The sequence below is a fragment of the Dendrobates tinctorius genome, unplaced genomic scaffold, assembly GCF_039654945.1.
Source record: "Dendrobates tinctorius isolate UK_male_01 unplaced genomic scaffold, ASM3965494v1 ptg000029l, whole genome shotgun sequence".
Taxonomy (NCBI): domain Eukaryota; kingdom Metazoa; phylum Chordata; class Amphibia; order Anura; family Dendrobatidae; genus Dendrobates; species Dendrobates tinctorius.
In genome coordinates this window covers 35,643,678-35,662,548 of record NW_027361697.1, presented here as the reverse complement: position 1 = coordinate 35,662,548, position 18,871 = coordinate 35,643,678, and the positions used below count along the sequence as shown (strand labels likewise).

Below are 18,871 nucleotides of genomic sequence, written 5' to 3'. Positions count from 1 at the left end.
ATCATGTTCTTTGGGGTCTCAGCTACCCCCAGCAGCTGAGACCCTGGAAAAAAATCCAACTCTGGGGGGCGCTATACACTTTTTCCACATCGCCGTGAATTCACGGCACTGTGGTTTAAGTATACTTAACTACCGACGTTAAAAGGCGTATCGGCGGTCATTAAAGGGTTAATAAAACTCTCTATACCACCTCATCTAATACAGGCAAAGAAAAGCTGAATCCAATGATGTATCATGTAGATTACTGAGTGCAGCTGTTCTCACACAATCAGAACTTTTAGATTTAGCATTGAAGCAGAGCTGAGGAAGCTTACCCCGCCCACCTCACTCAGGGTCTGTATATACCATGTCCATAGAGAGTGAGCTACCTGTCACAGAAGGAGGCATTGTAGGACCAGGAGGTTTGCCTCTGATAGGTCACAGCAATGACAAGCTCCTGGTTCTAAAATAATCATTGCAGTCAAACAAACCCATGGACACAAACCTACATGTGAAGGAAATACCAAAAATGTAAGAAAAAGCGCGAGTATATAGACACACCAGATAATAAATGCAACAAAACAATATTCAAATATATGAAGGTAAGAATAATTTGTGGACATATATGATCCGTAGATCCGCAGCAGCTGTACAAATGCTTTTTAAAGCATATATCGGGTTAGTAGAATCTGACTAAGAACTTAATTGTATGTCAGATAAGACCCTATTTGTGCTACTTTCTCCCTAGATTATATCCAAAAATAGGCAAATGGTAAAATATATATTTCTCTTCTGAATCAATTAGTCTCACCAGATACAAAAAATCTTTAATAAGCTACCTTATACAGGCTGCTGAGAATATCATTCCTCGTCACAGGAAAAATACTTCTTCACCTACTCTGGAGGAGTGGTTCTGAGAAACAGCTCTTCTAAATAGGATGGAACATTTGATTGCCCAATCCCTCACTGACTGTGATAGATACTGTGAGACTGGATTGAACTCCAGGAAACCGATGCCTACCATCTTCCATCAGACTGATGTCACCCACCCTTTTCCCCGATGCGTCTCTTCTCTGTCTGGATTGGGCTCTGCGTTTGTTCGTGGCTGGCTGCACTATGTATGGTTTCCATTGAACTTTAGTAACTTCATAATTGTAGTACTGATGGCTTAAAATGTTCCCTTCCCTCCTTTTTCTTCCTATAACTTGATGTTTTATTGGACATTATACTTATAGTCTATTAGTCTATGATATATTGATGCTTATATTGTCCAAGTTATTCTTTTCTTTTGCTTTGTATTTTTGTAATTTAAAAACGTAACCTTTCAATAAAAATTGAATTTTGAAAACACAACAAAAAAATTATATATATACACACACACACACACACACACACACACACAGTAGAACACGTAATTGAACATAAAAAGGGAAAAAAGAGAGGGATGGGAAAGGACAAAAATGGGGAGGGGGAAGGATATGCATCTCAAATTCACAGTACAAAAAAGTCAGTACATGATAATGCAATATAATATGATAGCTATTGCTATAAAAAATAATAATGAAATGAATCCGAAATAAAGTGCTATGTGCAAAAAACAATACAGAAAAAATCCTCTTGAAGTCTGACATACTGTACATAGTAGATGATTATTATATTATTATGCAACCATACAAAAATTTCACTGTGCAAAAGTTAATAAATGCATAATGAAATGTAACCTAGTTTAACATAATTATTGGCATAACTCCATGGCTACCCACAAAGAAACTAATTCATCAAATAGATATAATCCAATAAAAAGTGCATGTTCAATAGATAAGTGGTCAATGCATAATACTAATTGGTGAACCCAAGGAAACCAGATAATAAAGAGACCATTGTTATATGCCATGTACTGACCTAAACCACATCACAGCCGCCTTCCACCTGCTCCAGCGCATGTTTCACTTCCTGCTTAAAGCTTTTTCTCCTTTTATGTTCAATTGTGTGTTCCTTGTCTTTTTAAATTGATTCAATAAAGTCAGTAGCATAGCTGTGGCGCCCCCAGGAGTATAGTCGCCACAGTGGCATTACCTTCCTACTAGGGAGTGTGATGTCATGCTTGGAAGCAATGAAGGGTCTCTCTAGCAGTTAATTACAACACACAGCACAGTTTCCACTCCAGGCCAGCAGAGAGAGCTCTGAACCAATAATGGGGGAAGGGCTGCTCTCTGGGGGCCAGGAAGGGGAAATTAGTTAGTTCCTGTGAGGAGGGAAACGTGTGTGGACGTGAGGAGAAGAGCTGGAAGATTGAGCAGAGTTCAGGCTCACTACTAGCTATAGAGCATGATCTGGAGTCTGGTCTCCAAGGTTGTATGGATACTGATGTTCCTGCAGCAGAAACAGGAGGAATAGGAAGCTGTAAATGCTCTGTTCCCACATAAGACTCGGAGGCACAACAGCAACGTGTGAGCCAGAAGAAGAAGACTACAGCTGTCTGCCATACAAGGGAGTTCTAAAAGAGAACAAGCAAGTGGAACTTCAGTGTAACACAGTACTGCAAGTACCTCAGAAAGCGCTAAAAAGGAGACTACACAACCCATCTGCATAGAGATTCCTAAGTTGCCTCCAAGCTGGCCAGCCTCTGTTCCATCTGTAATCTGGACCCTGGACTGCACTTACAAAGCACAGTAAAGGTAACGGAAACTGCACCCTGTTGTGTCATTGCATTCTTCCTGCAAACCCTCTAGCACTGCTACATCTCTGTGCCAGACACTACACCCTCTTCCTCAACACCTATTACCACTGCCCTGGGATCACAGCTCTACCTGTGGGGAGCTATTACATCTTGCTGCCTTATACCATCTGTCCCAGAGGATCTGCCTGCAGCATCGGCTTAACCCCTTCATTGCCGATCACCACAGGTGGTGTCACCTATCATCCACTTATAAACTTTAACCAGCCACTCTTAACCCCTTTTACATGGACGCCCAGGGCCATGGACTGGGTCACCGCTACTGTGACTCTTCTCTCTGAGATACCGGCCCGGTACCGAGCACCCCACTATCCTGGTGGGCGATCCATTTTGGCATCACGAACAGGATTTACGGAGCCCGGTGTCCCCTGGTCCTGTGTGCCAGAGACTGTGTTGTGTGCTATTATCCCGCCGCTTGGCGCACGCAGGAAGCCAAAGGGGCGGACCGTCGTGGGCGGAGCCAGACGAAAAGCGCGAAAAAGTGAAGTACTGCGCAGGAAGAGGCCAGCGCGCGGGAAGTCAGGAGCAGAGGCCTGCAGTCCTGGCATCGCCCGATCATCCAGCCTGCAGAGTGGCAGCTGGTAAGCCAGCGTAACACAGGGCCTGGCCAAATGTTAACTAGGGGGGAGGAGAATGTCTGAGGCAAGAGCAGATGCAGCGGTGGATGCCACCGCACCCCCCACAGCGCCGCAAGATGCTGGGGCCAGCGCAGCTGCGGCTCCAATGGCACCGCAGAATCCAGCAGCCAGCGCTGCCTCCAGAGCACCGCAAGAATCAGCGCCCACCGCAGCAGTCCCCATAATGCCGCTGTCCATGCCCTATATACCGGGAGCAGCCTGGCTACCGCAGTACTCGGGAGTCACATACCCTGAGTGAATTTAAAGAGAGACTGTGCAGTTTGTTTGAGGTGTATCCTCTGTCTGAAAGCCAGAAAGTTAACATCCTTATTGGGCAGCTAACTGGTGCAGCGCATAGGATAGTAAAAGCCTGGCAGGACACTGATAAAGAGACTGTTAAAAAGATCCTGGCTAAGCTAAGAAGCACTTTTGACACCCAGACTGCAGCTGAAATAAAATTGAGATTCTTTGTGCACTTGACCCCATCCCATCCCACCTCCTCCCCAACCTCGCCACCACTCTTATCCCATCTCTAACCCACCTCTTCAACCTATCACTAACTTCCGGTACCTTCCCTTTTGCTTTCAAACATGCTACAATCACGCCTATCCTCAAAAAGCCAACCCTCGACCCAACCGCTATGTCCAGCTATCGCCCAATATCGCTGCTCCCATTCGCTTGCAAACTCCTGGAGCTGCACGTCCACGCTGAACTTTCCTCCCATCTCTCATCTAACCTGCTCTTTGACAATCTACAATCTGGTTTCCGCCCCCATCACTCCACTGAGACAGCCCTGACCAAAATTACTAACGACCTACTTACAGCCAAAGCGAACGGACAATACTCTATATTCCTCCTTCTAGACCTGTCCTCTGCCTTCGACACAGTTGACCACTGCCTCCTACTACAGATCCTCTCTTCATTTGGCATCAAAGACCTTGCCCTATCCTGGATCTCCTCATACCTCTCCTACCGCACATTCAGCGTCTCCCACTCCCACACTACCTCCTCATCCCACCCTCTCTCTGTTGGAGTCCCCCAAGGCTCTGTTCTAGGACCCCTACTCTTCTCAATCTATACACTTGGCATGGGGCAACTCATAAAGTCCCACGGATTCCAGTACCATCTTTTTGCCAATGACACTTAGATCTACCTCTCTGGCCCAGACGTCACCTCTCTGCTGTCCAGAATCCCGGAGTGTCTATCAGCCATATCCTCCTTCTTCTCCTCCCGCTTCCTCAAACTGAATGTGGACAAATCTGAACTGATCATCTTTCCCCTATTTCACAGATCCACCTTACCTGACCTATCTATCACAATTGACAACATCACGCTTTCCCCCGTACCGGAAGTCCGCTGCCTCAGAGTAACCCTTGACTCTGCCCTGTCCTTCAAACCGCACATCCAAGCTCTCTCCACCTCCTGCAGCCTCCAGCTCAAAAATATTTCCAGAATCCGACCCTTCCTCCACCCTCACTCTACTAAAATGCTTGTGCATGCCCTCATCATCTCGCGTCTCGACTACTGCAACAAACTTTTCTGTGGCCTTCCTGTTAACACCCTCGCACCTCTCCAATCCATCCTTAAGTCTGCTGCCCGACTAATTCATCTCTCTCCTCGCTACTACTCGGCTTCTCCCTTCTGCAAATCTCTTCACTGGCTCCCATTCCCTCAGCGTATACAATTCAAATTACTAATACTGACCTACAAGGCCATCTATAACCTGTCTCCCCTATATGTCTCTGAACTAATCTCCGATCCACCCAAGACCTCCTTCTCTCCACCACACTTATTCGCTCTTCACCCAACCGCCTCCAAGACTTCTTCCGAATAGCCCCCATCCTTTGGAATTCTTTGCCCCAACACTTCCGGCTATCAACCACACTCGGATCCTTCAGACAGAACCTGAAAACCCATCTCTTCAGGAAAGCCTACAGCCTGCAATGACCCCGCTACCTCCTCACCTCTACTGGAGCTACTGCCTCACCATCACTGGAGCTGCTGCAACCCCCCAACCTACTGTCTCCTTCTCCACCATCCTGTAGAATGTAAGCCCGAAAGGGCAGGGTCCTCTCTCCCCTCTATATCATTCTGTGATTGTTAGTTTGTTTACTGTAAGTGATATCTGTAATTTGTATGTAACCCCTTCTCATGTACAGCACCATGGAATCAATGGCGCTATATAAATAAATATTAATAATAATAATAATATTAATAATAATAATTCTTTGGGTGTAAGCAGAGAGAGCAGGACAGTGTACGGGACTATGCTCTTAACCTGCAGGAGGCGCTGCGAGCCATAAAGCAGATTGACCCAGACAGCGTGAAAGATGGAGACAGACAGATAAAGGAGCAATTTATTGAGGGCCTCCTATCCAGTACCCACAAAGCACAGCTGCGCATCATAGCCCTACAAAACCCTGACCTAGACTTTGCAGACTTCAAAGACAGGGCTAGTCGGGTGCTGCATGAACCAAATGTCAGCCGTCCAGCGCCCCCCTAGGCGCCCAACGATCACATACCACCATCAGGCAGCATATTTCCCTCCCAGCTCTGTGGGGGCTGATGCACAGACTCTGGATAATGATCCATCTACAGAACTGCGCCTTCAGGTACAAGAGCTTGCCAAAAGTATGGCTGCACTTGCCAAAATTGTACAGTCCATGCAGGTGTCCTCAAAGGAGAAGATCCAGCTGGCCTCCAGTCCAGAGGATGTCCTGTGGCTACGGAAGAAGAGGATCCCGCCACGCCGAGGGAGAGACAACGATCCCTATGAACAGAACGGACGTCCCATCTGCCGTCACTGCCACAAGGCAGGCCACATCGCAAGATTCTGTTATTTAAACGAGCAACCCCTGGGGCAGAGGGCCAACACCCAGGGGTAGGACCACGAGGCCCAAAGAACTGGCAAGCCAAGTATGTTGGAGGGTGACCGGTCCTCCCAGTGGTGATTGACGGCATCCCCATGAACGCTTTGCTGGACACTGGCTCTCAGGTGACAACTATACCATATATCCTTTACAAGCGGTATTGGGCTGACTCTGAACTTACTCGCGGCACAAGTGATGAACTCACAGTAGTTGCCAGCAATGGTCAGTCTTTGCCACAAGTAAGATGTAAAGAGATTACTATTAAAGTGGGGTGAGTAGAGTTAAAATCTCAAGGTCAGATAGTTGTAGACATTGATTGACGAGAATGTAATCCAATGATGACCTTAGGTACTAATGTGATAGAAAATTGTCTTGCCGAGGTTATTGTTTTGTTGCAAGAGGTGGCTGAGACTGCTGGTTCCAGTGAACAACGAGTCCTGCAGAAGGAGATCAAGGCCCTGATGCAAAGACAGCAGGTAGAACTGTCTGGCGGAGAAATTGGCAGCGTCAGAGTGAGTTATCCTTTCCCCATTGCGATATCCCCCAGATGTGAAATGTTAATTTGGTGTCGGGCAGCCATCGGCCTCAGAGGAAAAGATTACCAAGCACTGGTGGAGCCAGTGTACTCTGATAGCCAGCCCACTGTCCTGACAGCCAGGGGGGTAGTTGATGTTCGTAAAGGGAGAGTCCCTGTACGTCTCTTGAATTGTGGGTAAGAGGAGGCCACAATACCTCGGTATGCCACAGTTGCTAAGCTGCTTACTGTCAGTAACAACGCAATACAGGCAGCAGAGCCCTTGGTCTCGTGCGACCAGGCAGGGGACAATGGCTCTTTAAAGCAGCTGGAGGAGTGGTGTCAGCAGCTGCATGTGGGAACTGATTCCACCCTTCATACCAAAAGAGTGGGGTTTACTGAGTGACTCAGGAGTATGAGCGGGTATTCAGTAAACACCCTGTAGACTTTGGGAAGGCAAAATGGGTTCAACACCATATCCCCACTGGAGATCATCCCCCCATTAAAGAAAGGTACCGGCCTATACCCCCAACACAATATCAATGTGCCAAAAGTATGTTGCGGGAAATGAAGGAAGCTGGGGTGATCAGAGACAGTTGTAGCCAATGGGCAGCCCCAATAGTCTTTGTGAAAAAGAAAGATGGTGCCATGAGAATGTGTGTTGATTACCGAAAAATTAACAGCATTACACATAAGGATGCCTGCCCATTACCCAGAATTGAAGAGACATTAGCTGCACTTAAAACTGCTAACTATTTTTCCACCTTAGATCTCACTAGTGGGTATTGGCAGGTTCCCGTGGCAGAGGCAGACAAGGAGAAAACAGCGTTTACCACACCATTGGGTCTCTGCGAGTTCAACTACATGCCGTTCGGGCTCTGCACCGCCCCTGGGACATTTCAATGGCTAATGGAGTGCTGTTTTGGACACAAGAACTTTGAGACAGTTCTGTTATACCTTGATGATGTCTTTGTTTTCTCCAAGACTTATGAAGATCATCTGAAGCACCTGGCTGAAGTGTTTGAAGCCTTGTCAACTATGGCCTGAAAGTGAAGCCATCCAAATGCCACCTCCTGAAGCCCAAGGTACAGTACCTCGGTCATGTAGAGAGTGCACAAAGTGTGGCACCAGATCCTGACAAAGTCACTGTCATCCGGGACTGGCAGAAGCCCAGCAACCTCCATGAAGTAGGTCAATTCCTCGGGTTGGTAGGCTACTACCAAAGGTTCATCAAAGGCTTCAGTGAGATAGCCACCCCTATGCAAAATCTTCTGGTTGGCCAGCCCAAGAAAGCCAGAAAGAAGAGTCCTACATTTGAATGGAATGAGGACCTGGAGAGGTCCTTCACTCGACTGAAAATGGCTCTCACAGGAGATGAAGTTCTGGCCTACCCAGATTATGACCAACCATTTGTTCTGTATACTGATGCCAGCAACATGGGACTGGAAGCAGTACTGTCACAGGTACAGAATGGCAAAGAAAGAGTGATCTCCTACGCCAGCAGGAAGCTTCATCCCACTGAAAGGAACCCTGACAACTACAGTTCCTTCAAACTGGAGTTCCTCGCCATAGTCTGGGCTGTGACTGAACGATTCAAGCATTACCTAGCTTCAGCCAAGTTTACCATCTTCACGGACAACAACCCGTTGACTCACTTGGAAACTGCCAAACTAGGTGCACTGGAGCAGCGATGGATGGCCCGGCTGTCTAACGATGAATTCACCATCAAGTACCGAGCGGGGCACAAGAATGCCAATGCTGATGCGCTGTCCAGAATGCCGAATCTGCCAGATGCAGGAGAAGACCCTGAGGCACTCGAAGAAATAGTTACCTGCCTTCCACCAGCCAATTGTGGCCCAACGTGCCCAAGGAGTGAGAAACAGATGATATATCGTGAAAGAGGCCACCCTAATTCCATTGCCTCATCATGACTGAGCAGAAACGCAGGATAGCGACCCTGCAGTCCACCTGGTAAAGGAGCTAATGTCACAAGCTGACTCACGCCCAGGTCCAGATGCTCCTGAAGAAACCCAGCAGTTGTGGAAGGAAAGTGTTACACCGCTCCGCCATACTCACCCGGCCTCGCTCCGACGTCGCAGCCTCTCTCCACCCGATGGCCGCGGCGGTCACCTGAGACGGGCTCGCGACCGATGCCCTCCCTGCATGCTATGCGCATGTGCCATAGGCCGCGGCCGCGCCTCCTTCCTGCTTCTTATGCTCCGGCTGTGCCCTGACCCGGAAGCACCTTTTGACCAATGGCTGATCAGACGGGGCCATATCAGGCCGCTTCCCCCTGAGGGAGATGCCTGACCGTTGTGTTTCCTAGCACTCTGGACTCGCTTCATCGTGTGCTCTCTGCTCCTGCAGTTCCGTTCTCGGCTGCTCTCTGCAGCAGCCTCTCAGTCCTGCTACCCGTGTTCCTGGTTCTCTTCTGCAGTTTTGCCTCCTGTGTTCCTGTTGTTCTGCTTCAGTCCTGTCTCCAGTGTTCCTGCCGTCCTACTCCAGTCCTGTCTCCAGTGTTCCTGCCGTCCTACTCCAGTCCCGCCTTCAGCGTTCCTGCCATCCTACTCCAGTCCTGTCTCCAGTGTTCCTGCCATCCTACTCCAGTCCTGCCTTCAGCGTTCCTGCCGTCCTACTCCAGTCCTGCCTTCAGCGTTCCTGCCGTCCTACTCCAGTCCTGTCTCCAGGGTTCCTGCCGTCCTACTCCAGTCCTGTCTCCAGTGTTCCTACTCCTGTCATTCCTTCTCGTTCCAGTCTTCTGTCTCACTTCTTTATGGCCTCCTGGTTCCAGTCTTGTTCTGTCATTCTTTACTCCAGTCTCACAGTCTTACTCCGGTCCATCCTGAGCCGCCCCTCTCGTTACCAGCTACCGTGGTACTCGAACCCCTGGGCCTGCTCCTAACGGTCCCTGTATAGGGGTCGGTTCCACCTGGCAGCTCGCCCGGGGCCCCCCGGTGCCACGGTCCAGAGGGTCTACTCCCGGGGTTTCCTGCTCCAGACCACCCATGCTAACAAAGAGGCAGGCTGTTCCTCTATGAGGGAAAGCTGTGTCGGAGGAGGATCAATGCCCGCACTCATGAGTTGGTCTGGCAGGTGGTAGTCCCAAAGAGGGAGGCATCAATGGTCTTGGAAACATACCACAATGGAGCTGGACACTTCGGATGGAAGAAGTTGGAGGCCTTGCTCTGGGAGAGATTCTACTGGGCTGGTATGAGGAAGGCCATTGAAAATTGGTGCCAGGAGTGTGGACAATGTAACCTACGCAGGAAGGACCGTAACAGCCAGCGAGCTCCTTTGCAGCCAATAATAACCAAACAACCACTTGAGTTGGTCGCCCTGGACCATGTGAAGCTGGTCCCAAGCCGTTCAGGCTACGTTTATGCTCTTACCATCGTTGACCACTACTCGAGATTCCTGGTAGTCGTGCCTGTCAAGGATCACACAGCCAGGACAGCAGCCAGAGCATTCCAACAGCACTTTTGTCGACCACACGGATATCCCGAGCGTGTGCTTACAGATCAAGGTCCAGCCTTTGAGGCAGAAGTGTTCCAGGAATTCTGTAATTTGTATGGTTGCAAGAAGATCAGGACAACACTGTACCATCCACAGACCAATGGCATGTGTGAAAAGATGAATCAGGTGGTGATCAACCTACTGAAGACCTTGCCTTTGGAAGAAAGGAATCTGTGGCCAGAGAAGTTGCCAGGTCTGGTAGACCTCTACAATCACATTCCTGTGAATTCCACCAACTCCACTCCAGCCTACCTAATGAGAGCGAGGCCTGGCAAGCTGCCTATTGATTTGGATATGGGAGTCCTTACACCTGAGGTGACATCACCAGATGCTGACTGGGATACAGAGCCGCAGCAGCAATACCGAAGAGTACAAGAGTGTGTAGAAAAGAGTCTAGCTCAGGTGAGACAAAAGCAAGAAAAGAACTACAATCAAAATGCTCCTGCAGTTCCCTTGTCACCAGGAGAACAAGTCCTAAAGAGGAAAAGAAGGATGCATAAATTGGATGACCAATGGGAAGCTGAACCCTACACCTTCCTACCATCAAACTTTGACAACATCAAAGTGTGCCTTATCAGTAAGGATGGAGGAGAAACTTCATCAGCAGTATCGAGGGATCATCTGAAACTGTGCCCTGACCAGCTAAAGGAAAGGATGGGAGAACAAAACAGCCTTCAACCCATAGAAGAAGAAGAAACGGTCAACACTGTACTCGGAGAATTTCCTGCAAACTGGACAAGAATGGATCAACCCATCATAGTTCCTGTCCTAATCTTTCCCCAGCCTACTGCAACTGAAGTAGCAGGGACTCAAGAGAACCCTGAAAATCAGGAAGTGCAGGCAGCGGATGCCACACCAGCAGTGGAGCCAGAGAATCCTCGCCCTGCCAGTGGTGAATCTGTCATGCCCACAGTGAGCCTAAGAGTTCGTAGATGGCTACTAACCAGTTTGCCAACAGCAGTAACAAGCCCACTAAACCTAAATAGGCCTTTAGAAGTACCCATGCTACGCAGATCTACCCGTAGTACAAAAGGTGAGATCCCAGTTAGATATAGAGAGTAAAGTGCAAATAGAAAATGTAAACTATACATTTAAATATGCAACTTTTCAAGTTTATGTGCCTACAGAGACTCCGCAAGAACTTTTGAACAATCTCAGTTTGTTTTGATGGACAATTGGGCCATAAAACTATGTGTGGCCAAAACAACCCTTGTACATAGTTTACCAACTGCTCAGGAAATGGACCATGGACATTCACGCATGGACTAATCGTCATCAGGACTATTTTTGAGCTTTCGTCTTTTTTGTAATTTTTAATTTTTGAAATCTTGTTACATTTACAATTGTTAATTTGTTAACATGTTTTTGCATGTTTTCTTCAGTCCGGGAGTCCTGAATTGCACTAGGGGGGAATGTGGTGCCCCCAGGAGTATGGTCACCACAGTGACATTACCTTCCTCCTAGGGAGTGTGATGTCATGCTTGGAAGCAATGAAGGGTCTCTCTATCAGTTAAATACAACACACAGCACAATTTCCGCTCCAGGCCAGCAGAGAGCTCTGAACCAAAACTGGGGGAAGGGCTGCTCTCTGGGGGCCAGGAAGGGGAAATTAGTTAGTTCCTGTGAGGAGGGAAATGTGTGTGGACGTGAGGAGAAGAGCTGGAAGATTGAGCAGAGTTCAGGCTCACTACTAGCTGTAGCACATGATCTGGAGTCCGGTCTCCAAGGTTGTATGGATACTGATGTTCCTACAGCAGAAACAGGAGGAATAGGAAGCTGTAAATGCTCTGTTCCCACATAAGACTCGGAGGCACAACAGCAACGTGTGAGCCAGAAGAAGAAGGCTACAGTGTCTGCCATACAAGGGAGTTCTAAAAGAGAACAAGCAAGTGGAACTTCAGTGTAACACAGTACTGCAAGTACCTCAGAAAGAGCTAGAAAGGAGACTACCACAACCCATCTGCATAGAGAGATTCCTAAGTTGCCTCCAAGCTGGCCAGCCTCTGTTCCGTCTGTAATCTGGACCCTGGACTGCACTTACAAAGCACAGTAAAGGTAACGAAAACTGCACCCTGTTGTGTCATTGCATTCTTCCTGCAAACCCTCCAGCACTGCTACATCTCTGTGCCAGACACTACACCCTCTTCCTCCACACCTATCACCACTGCCCTGGGACCACAGCCCTACCTGTGGGGAGCTATTACATCTTGCTGCCTTATACCATCTGTCCCAGAGGATCTGCCTGCAGCGTCGGCTTAACCCCTTCATTGCCGATCACCACAGGTGGCGTCACGCATCATCCACTTATAAACTTTAACAGCCACTCTAAACCCCTTTTACATGGACGCCCAGGGCCACGAACCGGGTCACCGCTACTGTGACACTTCCCTCTGAGATACCGGCCCGGTTCCGAGTACCCCACTGTCCTGGCGGGTGACCCATAGCTACCAGGGTGGCAGAGGGTACTCACAGGGGCCCACCTGGAGCTAAGCTACCCTAAACTATATCAGCCTGCTGTGCGCACCAATACAGTTAAACTCTGCGGTAGAACAGGGACCAATCACTAAGCATCTTTCATTACACATATATCGAAAAATCAGGGGCAGCACACCGTTTTCAGTGAAAAAAAGAGCTATTTAGCCCATAACGGCCACTGAAAACTGTGTTCTTCCCCTAATTTTTAGATTACTACAATTGAGTTTTGGTATTTGCCTGGGGGACTCTGTACCCTGACTCTCTGTTTTCCTTTGTGCTGCTCTAATTTTCCTCTTTTGTAATATATATCTTGTAATATAGTCCTGTGGCCAGGGTCAGGGTCCTTCAGTCCTGTGTTAAAGCCTTTTATTAAAAAAAAAACTCCACAAAGTTGAGGATAAATATATATGATAAAGAGCCAAATAGAAGAAAATAGGAACAGCCAGAAGGTGTGTATAGACAATCACATATGGATGCATATGTATACTCAGTCTGGACAATATGGCCCTGAAAGGGGGAGAAGGAGAAAAGAGAAGACTTACAAGGGGGCGCACTTTCTTCTTTACATGTGATATTTTATCTCCTGCTCTTCTGCTCCCCCTTTCTTTCTGTTCCCCTCTTTAGCGTTTTGTCCAGACAAGAGTATTTCTTTTACCTGGTTACATTCAGGGAGCTATTCCCATTTGCTGAACTCTGTACGCACTTACTTGTTTTTATTTTCTGCATGTTGCAGCACACATAAAGGGACAGACAGAGACCGGAATCCAAGGGACATAAAGTGGGCACCATTACACAACATGGGAGCCAATTCGGGGCCCATTATATAGCATGGGGGCTAATGCAGGGGCCATTATGTAGCATGGGGGCTAATGCGGGGGCCATTATATAGCGTGGGGGCTTGTGCGGGAGTCATTATATAGCGTGGGGGCTAATGCGGGAGCCATTATATAGCGTGCGGGCTAATGCGGGTGGCCATTATATAGCATGCGGGCTATTATATAGCGTGGGGGCTAATGCGGGAGCCATTATATAGCATGGGGGCTAATGCGGAGGCCATTATATAGCGTGGGGGCTAATACGGAGGCCATTATATAGCGTGGGGGCTAATGCGGGGACCATTATATACTGTAGCACTTGGTGCTAATGCGGGGGCCATTATATAGCGTGGGTGCTAATTCGGGGGCCATTATACAGAATGGGAGCTAAAGCGGGGGCTATTTTATAGCATGGGGGCTGATGCGGGGGCCATTATATTGCATGGGGGTTGATACGGGGGCCATTATATAGCATGGGGGCTAATGCGGGGACCATTATATACTGTATGCACTTGGTGCTAATGCGGGGGCCATTATATAGCATGGGTGCTAATTCGGGGGCCATTATACAGCATGGGAGCTAATGCGGGGGCTATTTTACAGCACGGGGCTGATGCGGGGGCCATTATATAGCATGGGAGCTGATGCGGGGGCCATTATAGCATTGTGGTTAATGCAGGGGCTATTGTATAGCATGGGGGCTGATGCGGGGGCCATTATATAGCATGGGGGCTAATGCGGGGGCTATTGTATAGCATGGGGGCTAATGGGGGGGCCATTATACAGCATGGGGGCTAATGTGGGGGCCATTATACAGCATGGGAGCTAATGTGGGGGCCATTATATAGCATGGGAGCTAATGCGGAGACCATTATACAGTTTTAAGGCTACTGTGGAGGCCAACAGACAGTGTGGGTGCTACTGTGGGGGGCTGTCAAGCTGTGGAGTCACAAAGGAGGGGCTATTACTATGTAAGAGACACAGTGATGGCATTATTATGTGAGGAAGTATGAGGAGCATTGCTTTTCTGCCACACAGTAGGTGCAGTAATAGGGGCACATATGGCAGCAGTGGCTCAGTATTGAGTTATCAGTAGGATGAGGAGTTTGTGCAGGTGATGATGGGGCTGGAAATGTGAGCATTCAAATGTGTTTTTGTTGTAGTCTCCAAGTGAGTCTTGGCTGGAGAAGTCGTCAGATGTGAAAGATGAGAAAAGTGAACAATTCCATCAGAAATAATGTCAGCTGTAAGTCACTATTCATTACTGTACTCTAATCTCTTATATGCAGAACTGGTATTTGCCATTATATGGTCACCATATGGCGGTAGTGTTGGTCTTTGTGTACTGATTTATTTTCAATTACAGCAGGATCATCTACCGAGGCTCCACTATACCCATGATTAAAATGTGCCACCATAATGTAGTTGCAATAAAGAATTAGGGGCCCACGCAGATGGTTCACCCCCCCCCCAAGCTGAACCCCTAGCTACACCTCTGCCGGCTACTTAGGGAGCTGCGGTACCGAAGGATACGATACGGAAACAAATGGTGAGAGGAAGAATCAGGGACAGTTCAGGAGAAAGAATGTCCGTCCTGTATGAAGATTGCTGTGCGTGTCTGCATCTAAGCTAGATGAACTAAGTAAAGTTGTTATGTTTGAATTGAACTTGGACTCTGATGGATATTGTGTGTTGTTGCAGAAGATCAGGACCCTGCAAGCTGAGGAGGACTCAGATTCCCAAGTGAGTGAAATACAGCGCACACACACTACACCATAGAAGGGACGCTTTGTTAATGCAGCGGGGTGCAAGTGTGTGCCGGAACAACAGCCCCTCACCATGACTAGCACCTTGGCCCCCCCCAGTTACATGTGTGCGATGGAGTAGGAAGAAAGAGCTGCTTGTCTTAGGAGCAGGGAGAGATGAGTAAGATAATGTTTATTTTTTTTTAATGACTATGGTCATTATAAAATATGGAGGCTTGAGAGAGGGACATTATATTACATGGCGTTAGAGAGCGGGATAATGAAGAATATAGAGGCTGGAGATGGGGGTCATTATATTACATGGGGGCCAGAGAGAGGGTTATTACACGAAAGCCAGAAAAGGGGGTATTATACAATATGGGAGCCAGAGAGGAGCCATTATGCAATATGGGGGCTAGAGATGGGGATATCATACTATATGGGGGATGAGGGAAAGAGAGAGAGACATTATACTACATAGGGATTAGCAAGGGGGATAGTAAAATACATGGGGCACCAAGGGGGGAAAATATACTAAATAAGGGCCAGAGAGAGGGAAATTTTTCTATATGGGGCCAAGGAGGAAAATAATACTAAATGGTGGTCAAACAGGGGGATATTATACTAAGTGTGAGTGAGAGAGGGGGACTTTTTACAATATAAGGGCCAGAATGAGGAACAATATATTACATGGCGGCTGTGTCTATATTATATACTAGTATTAATTTTAATAAAGGTTTTATTCTGCAATCTAGAAACATGGAAAGTGGTTCAGTAATAGATTTTAGACACTGAAGCACAGGGTCCTTTGGGCTTAAATGACAAGTTAGATCTGTTTTTTTTGTGACATGCTTTTCTTCGTGCACACATGTGATGTTTATTCAATGTAATTGTATTCACCTAGTCTTTCACTTCCCTCACTCTGGTTTAAAGGGAATGCGGTGGTTTCACATAGTAATATGGGCAAGTAGAAGCACAAACTAGCGCAAAAAGTTCATTGTCCGTCATGTCTCTTCTTATGAAATTTCTGCACTTCCCGCCACGCTGCTAGCACTTTTGAACTTTTTCACTTCTCCACTATGCCTCCTAAAAACTGGAGCAACATCTTCATTTTGAACTGTCCTCCGACCTTTATCCTGCTCCCTCTTTGACCGCTTACAATTTTGCTTTCGACAGCACCATTCCACTGAAACTGCTCTAAAGACACCAACGACCTACTAACCACCACATCCAAGCAACACTGCTTTGTACTCCTCCTGGAGGACCTGTCATCTGCCATCGACACAGTGGCCCATTCCCTCTTACTGCAGACTCTCATATCTCTTGGCATCACAGACTTGGCCCCATCTTGGATCTCCTCATACCTAACAGACAGGACATTCAGTGTCTTCCACACACACCATCTCCTCATCTTGCCCTCTGTCAGTGTCCCCCAAGGTTCAGTTCTAGGACCCTTGCTTTTTCCATCTACACCTTTGGCCTAAGAAATTTTATTATGTGTATTAAATTTTCTGAATAAAGTCACAATTTTTTAACATACTTCTCAGTGGTGTGTTTGGATACTTTGTATCCAATTTCTAGGCTGTATATATCTTTAACACACCCTTTTTTCTGATTGAAATGGGATTCATTGTTTTTGACCTGAAGATCCCTGTATATATTTGATACGTTTATGGACGATTTTGTGGTTAAAATAATTGAGATGTGGTGAGGTATCAGGGCTCCTAGAAAAAAGAAGGCTTACACCTCTCCCTTGCACACCAAGTCTTAATTGAAACTTCAATTCAAAGGTCTAAGTGCTGTCCTACACCCTGATACATCATCTCTGATTGGGATTCTAAAAAACCAGGAACCCAAGGGGTTGATATCCTTTTTATACACACAGTTAGTAAGCATGTTCCTCATAGTCATTGTTGGCTGAGACCAAATGGAGTACAGTAATGCCCTTTTATCAGATGAGTATTGGAGCAAGGCCTTGACCTCCCCCCAATATGTTTAACTGGCAATTAATAACAAGCTAGTCCAAATGTATATAGTCTGTCAATTCTACCTTACTCCTAGCAGGTTATATAAAATGGGGAGATCCACCACTGCAGATTGCCATAGACGTGGGGATGAGGCAGCAGATTTTATACACCTGATGTCGTATTGCCCTCACACTGCAGACTTTTGGTTTGTTTATTAAGAATCCTTGATAAGGAGACTTGGCCTTATACTTCTCTCACTCTTCTCAGGGAAACATTGTTTTTGGCTTTCAGGGCTATTGCCATAAGATGAATGGACAGCAGACTCCCGCGAATTTCACACTGGATCAATATGGTAAATATTGCAGCTTCCTATGAGAGAGTGGTATATAAAAATAGACACTGTGATGAAAAATCTGATAAGGTATGGAAGCCTTGTAGTGTGTGTGGCCTCCATGTGCCTGTTTGACCTCCCTACGACACCTGCGCATGCTCCTGATGATGCGGCAGATGTTGTCATGAGGGATCTCCTCCCAGACCTGGACTAAAGCGTCCGACAACTCCTGGACAGTCTGTGGTGCAACGTGACATTGGTGGATGGAGTGAGACATGATATCCCAGATGTGCTCAATCGGATTCAGGTCTGGGGAACGGGCGGGTCAGTCCATAGCTCCAATGCCTTCATCTTGCAGGAACTGTTGATACACTCCAGCCACATGAAGTCTGGCATTGTCCGGAATTAGGAGGAACCCAGGTCCAACCGCACCAGCATATGGTCTCACAAGGGGTCTGAGGATCTCATCCTGGTACCTAATGGCAGTCAGGCTACCTCTGGTGAGCACATGGAGGGCTGTGCGGCCCTCGAAAAGAAATGTTACCCCACTCCATTACTGGCCCACTGTCATGCAGACTCTGTCACTTCTGTCACATGTGCTCAGTGTGAACCTGCTTTCATCTGTGAAGAGCACAGGGCACCAGTGGCAAAATTGCCAATCCTGGTGTTCTGTGGCAAATGTCAAGTGTCCTGCACGGTGTTGGGCTAAGAGCACAACCCCATCTGTGGACGTCAAGCACTCAGACCATCCTCATGGAGTCTGTTTTAACCGTTTGTGTAGACAAATGCACATTTGTGGCCTGCTGGAGGTCATTTTGCAGGGCTCTGGCAGTGCTTCTCCTGTTCCTCCTTGCACAAAGGCTGAGGTAGCGGTCCTGCTACTGGGTTGTTGCCCTCCTACGGCACCCTCTATGTCTCCTGGTGTTCTGGCCTGTCTCCTGGTAGTGCCTCCAGCCTCTGGACACTACGCTGACAGACACAGAAAACCTTCTTGCAATAGCTCGCATTGATGTGCCATCCTGGATGAGCTGTACTATCTGAGCCACATGTGTGGGTTGTAGAGTCCGTCTCATGCTACCATGAGTGTGAAAGCATAACCAACATTCAAAAATGACCAAAACATCAGCCAGAAAGCATTGGTACTGAGATGTGGTCTGTGGTCCCCACCTGCAGAACCACTCCTTCTTTGAGGGTGTCTTGATAATTGCCAATAATTTCCATCTGTTGTCTATTGCATTTGCACAACAGCATATGAAATTGATTGTCAATCAATGTTGCTTCCTAAGTGGACAGTTTGATTTCACAGAA

The 18,871-nt window shown here is 47.5% G+C and overlaps 1 protein-coding gene across 9 annotated transcripts in view; it reads right to left on the bottom strand.

The window, feature by feature from the left end:
* LOC141085930 (dimethylaniline monooxygenase [N-oxide-forming] 2-like) overlaps window positions 1-18,871 on the bottom strand; it is a 207,700-nt gene that overhangs the window by 179,358 nt on the left and 9,471 nt on the right. Inside the window, exon 1 of one of the 9 annotated variants that reach the window (XM_073571575.1) lies at window positions 819-834. The exons of the other annotated variants lie outside the window; for them this stretch is intronic. The gene's annotated coding sequence lies outside the window, so the exon portion shown is untranslated. Of the gene's footprint in view, window positions 1-818; window positions 835-18,871 lie in introns of those variants that run through there. 9 annotated transcript variants of the gene reach the window in all.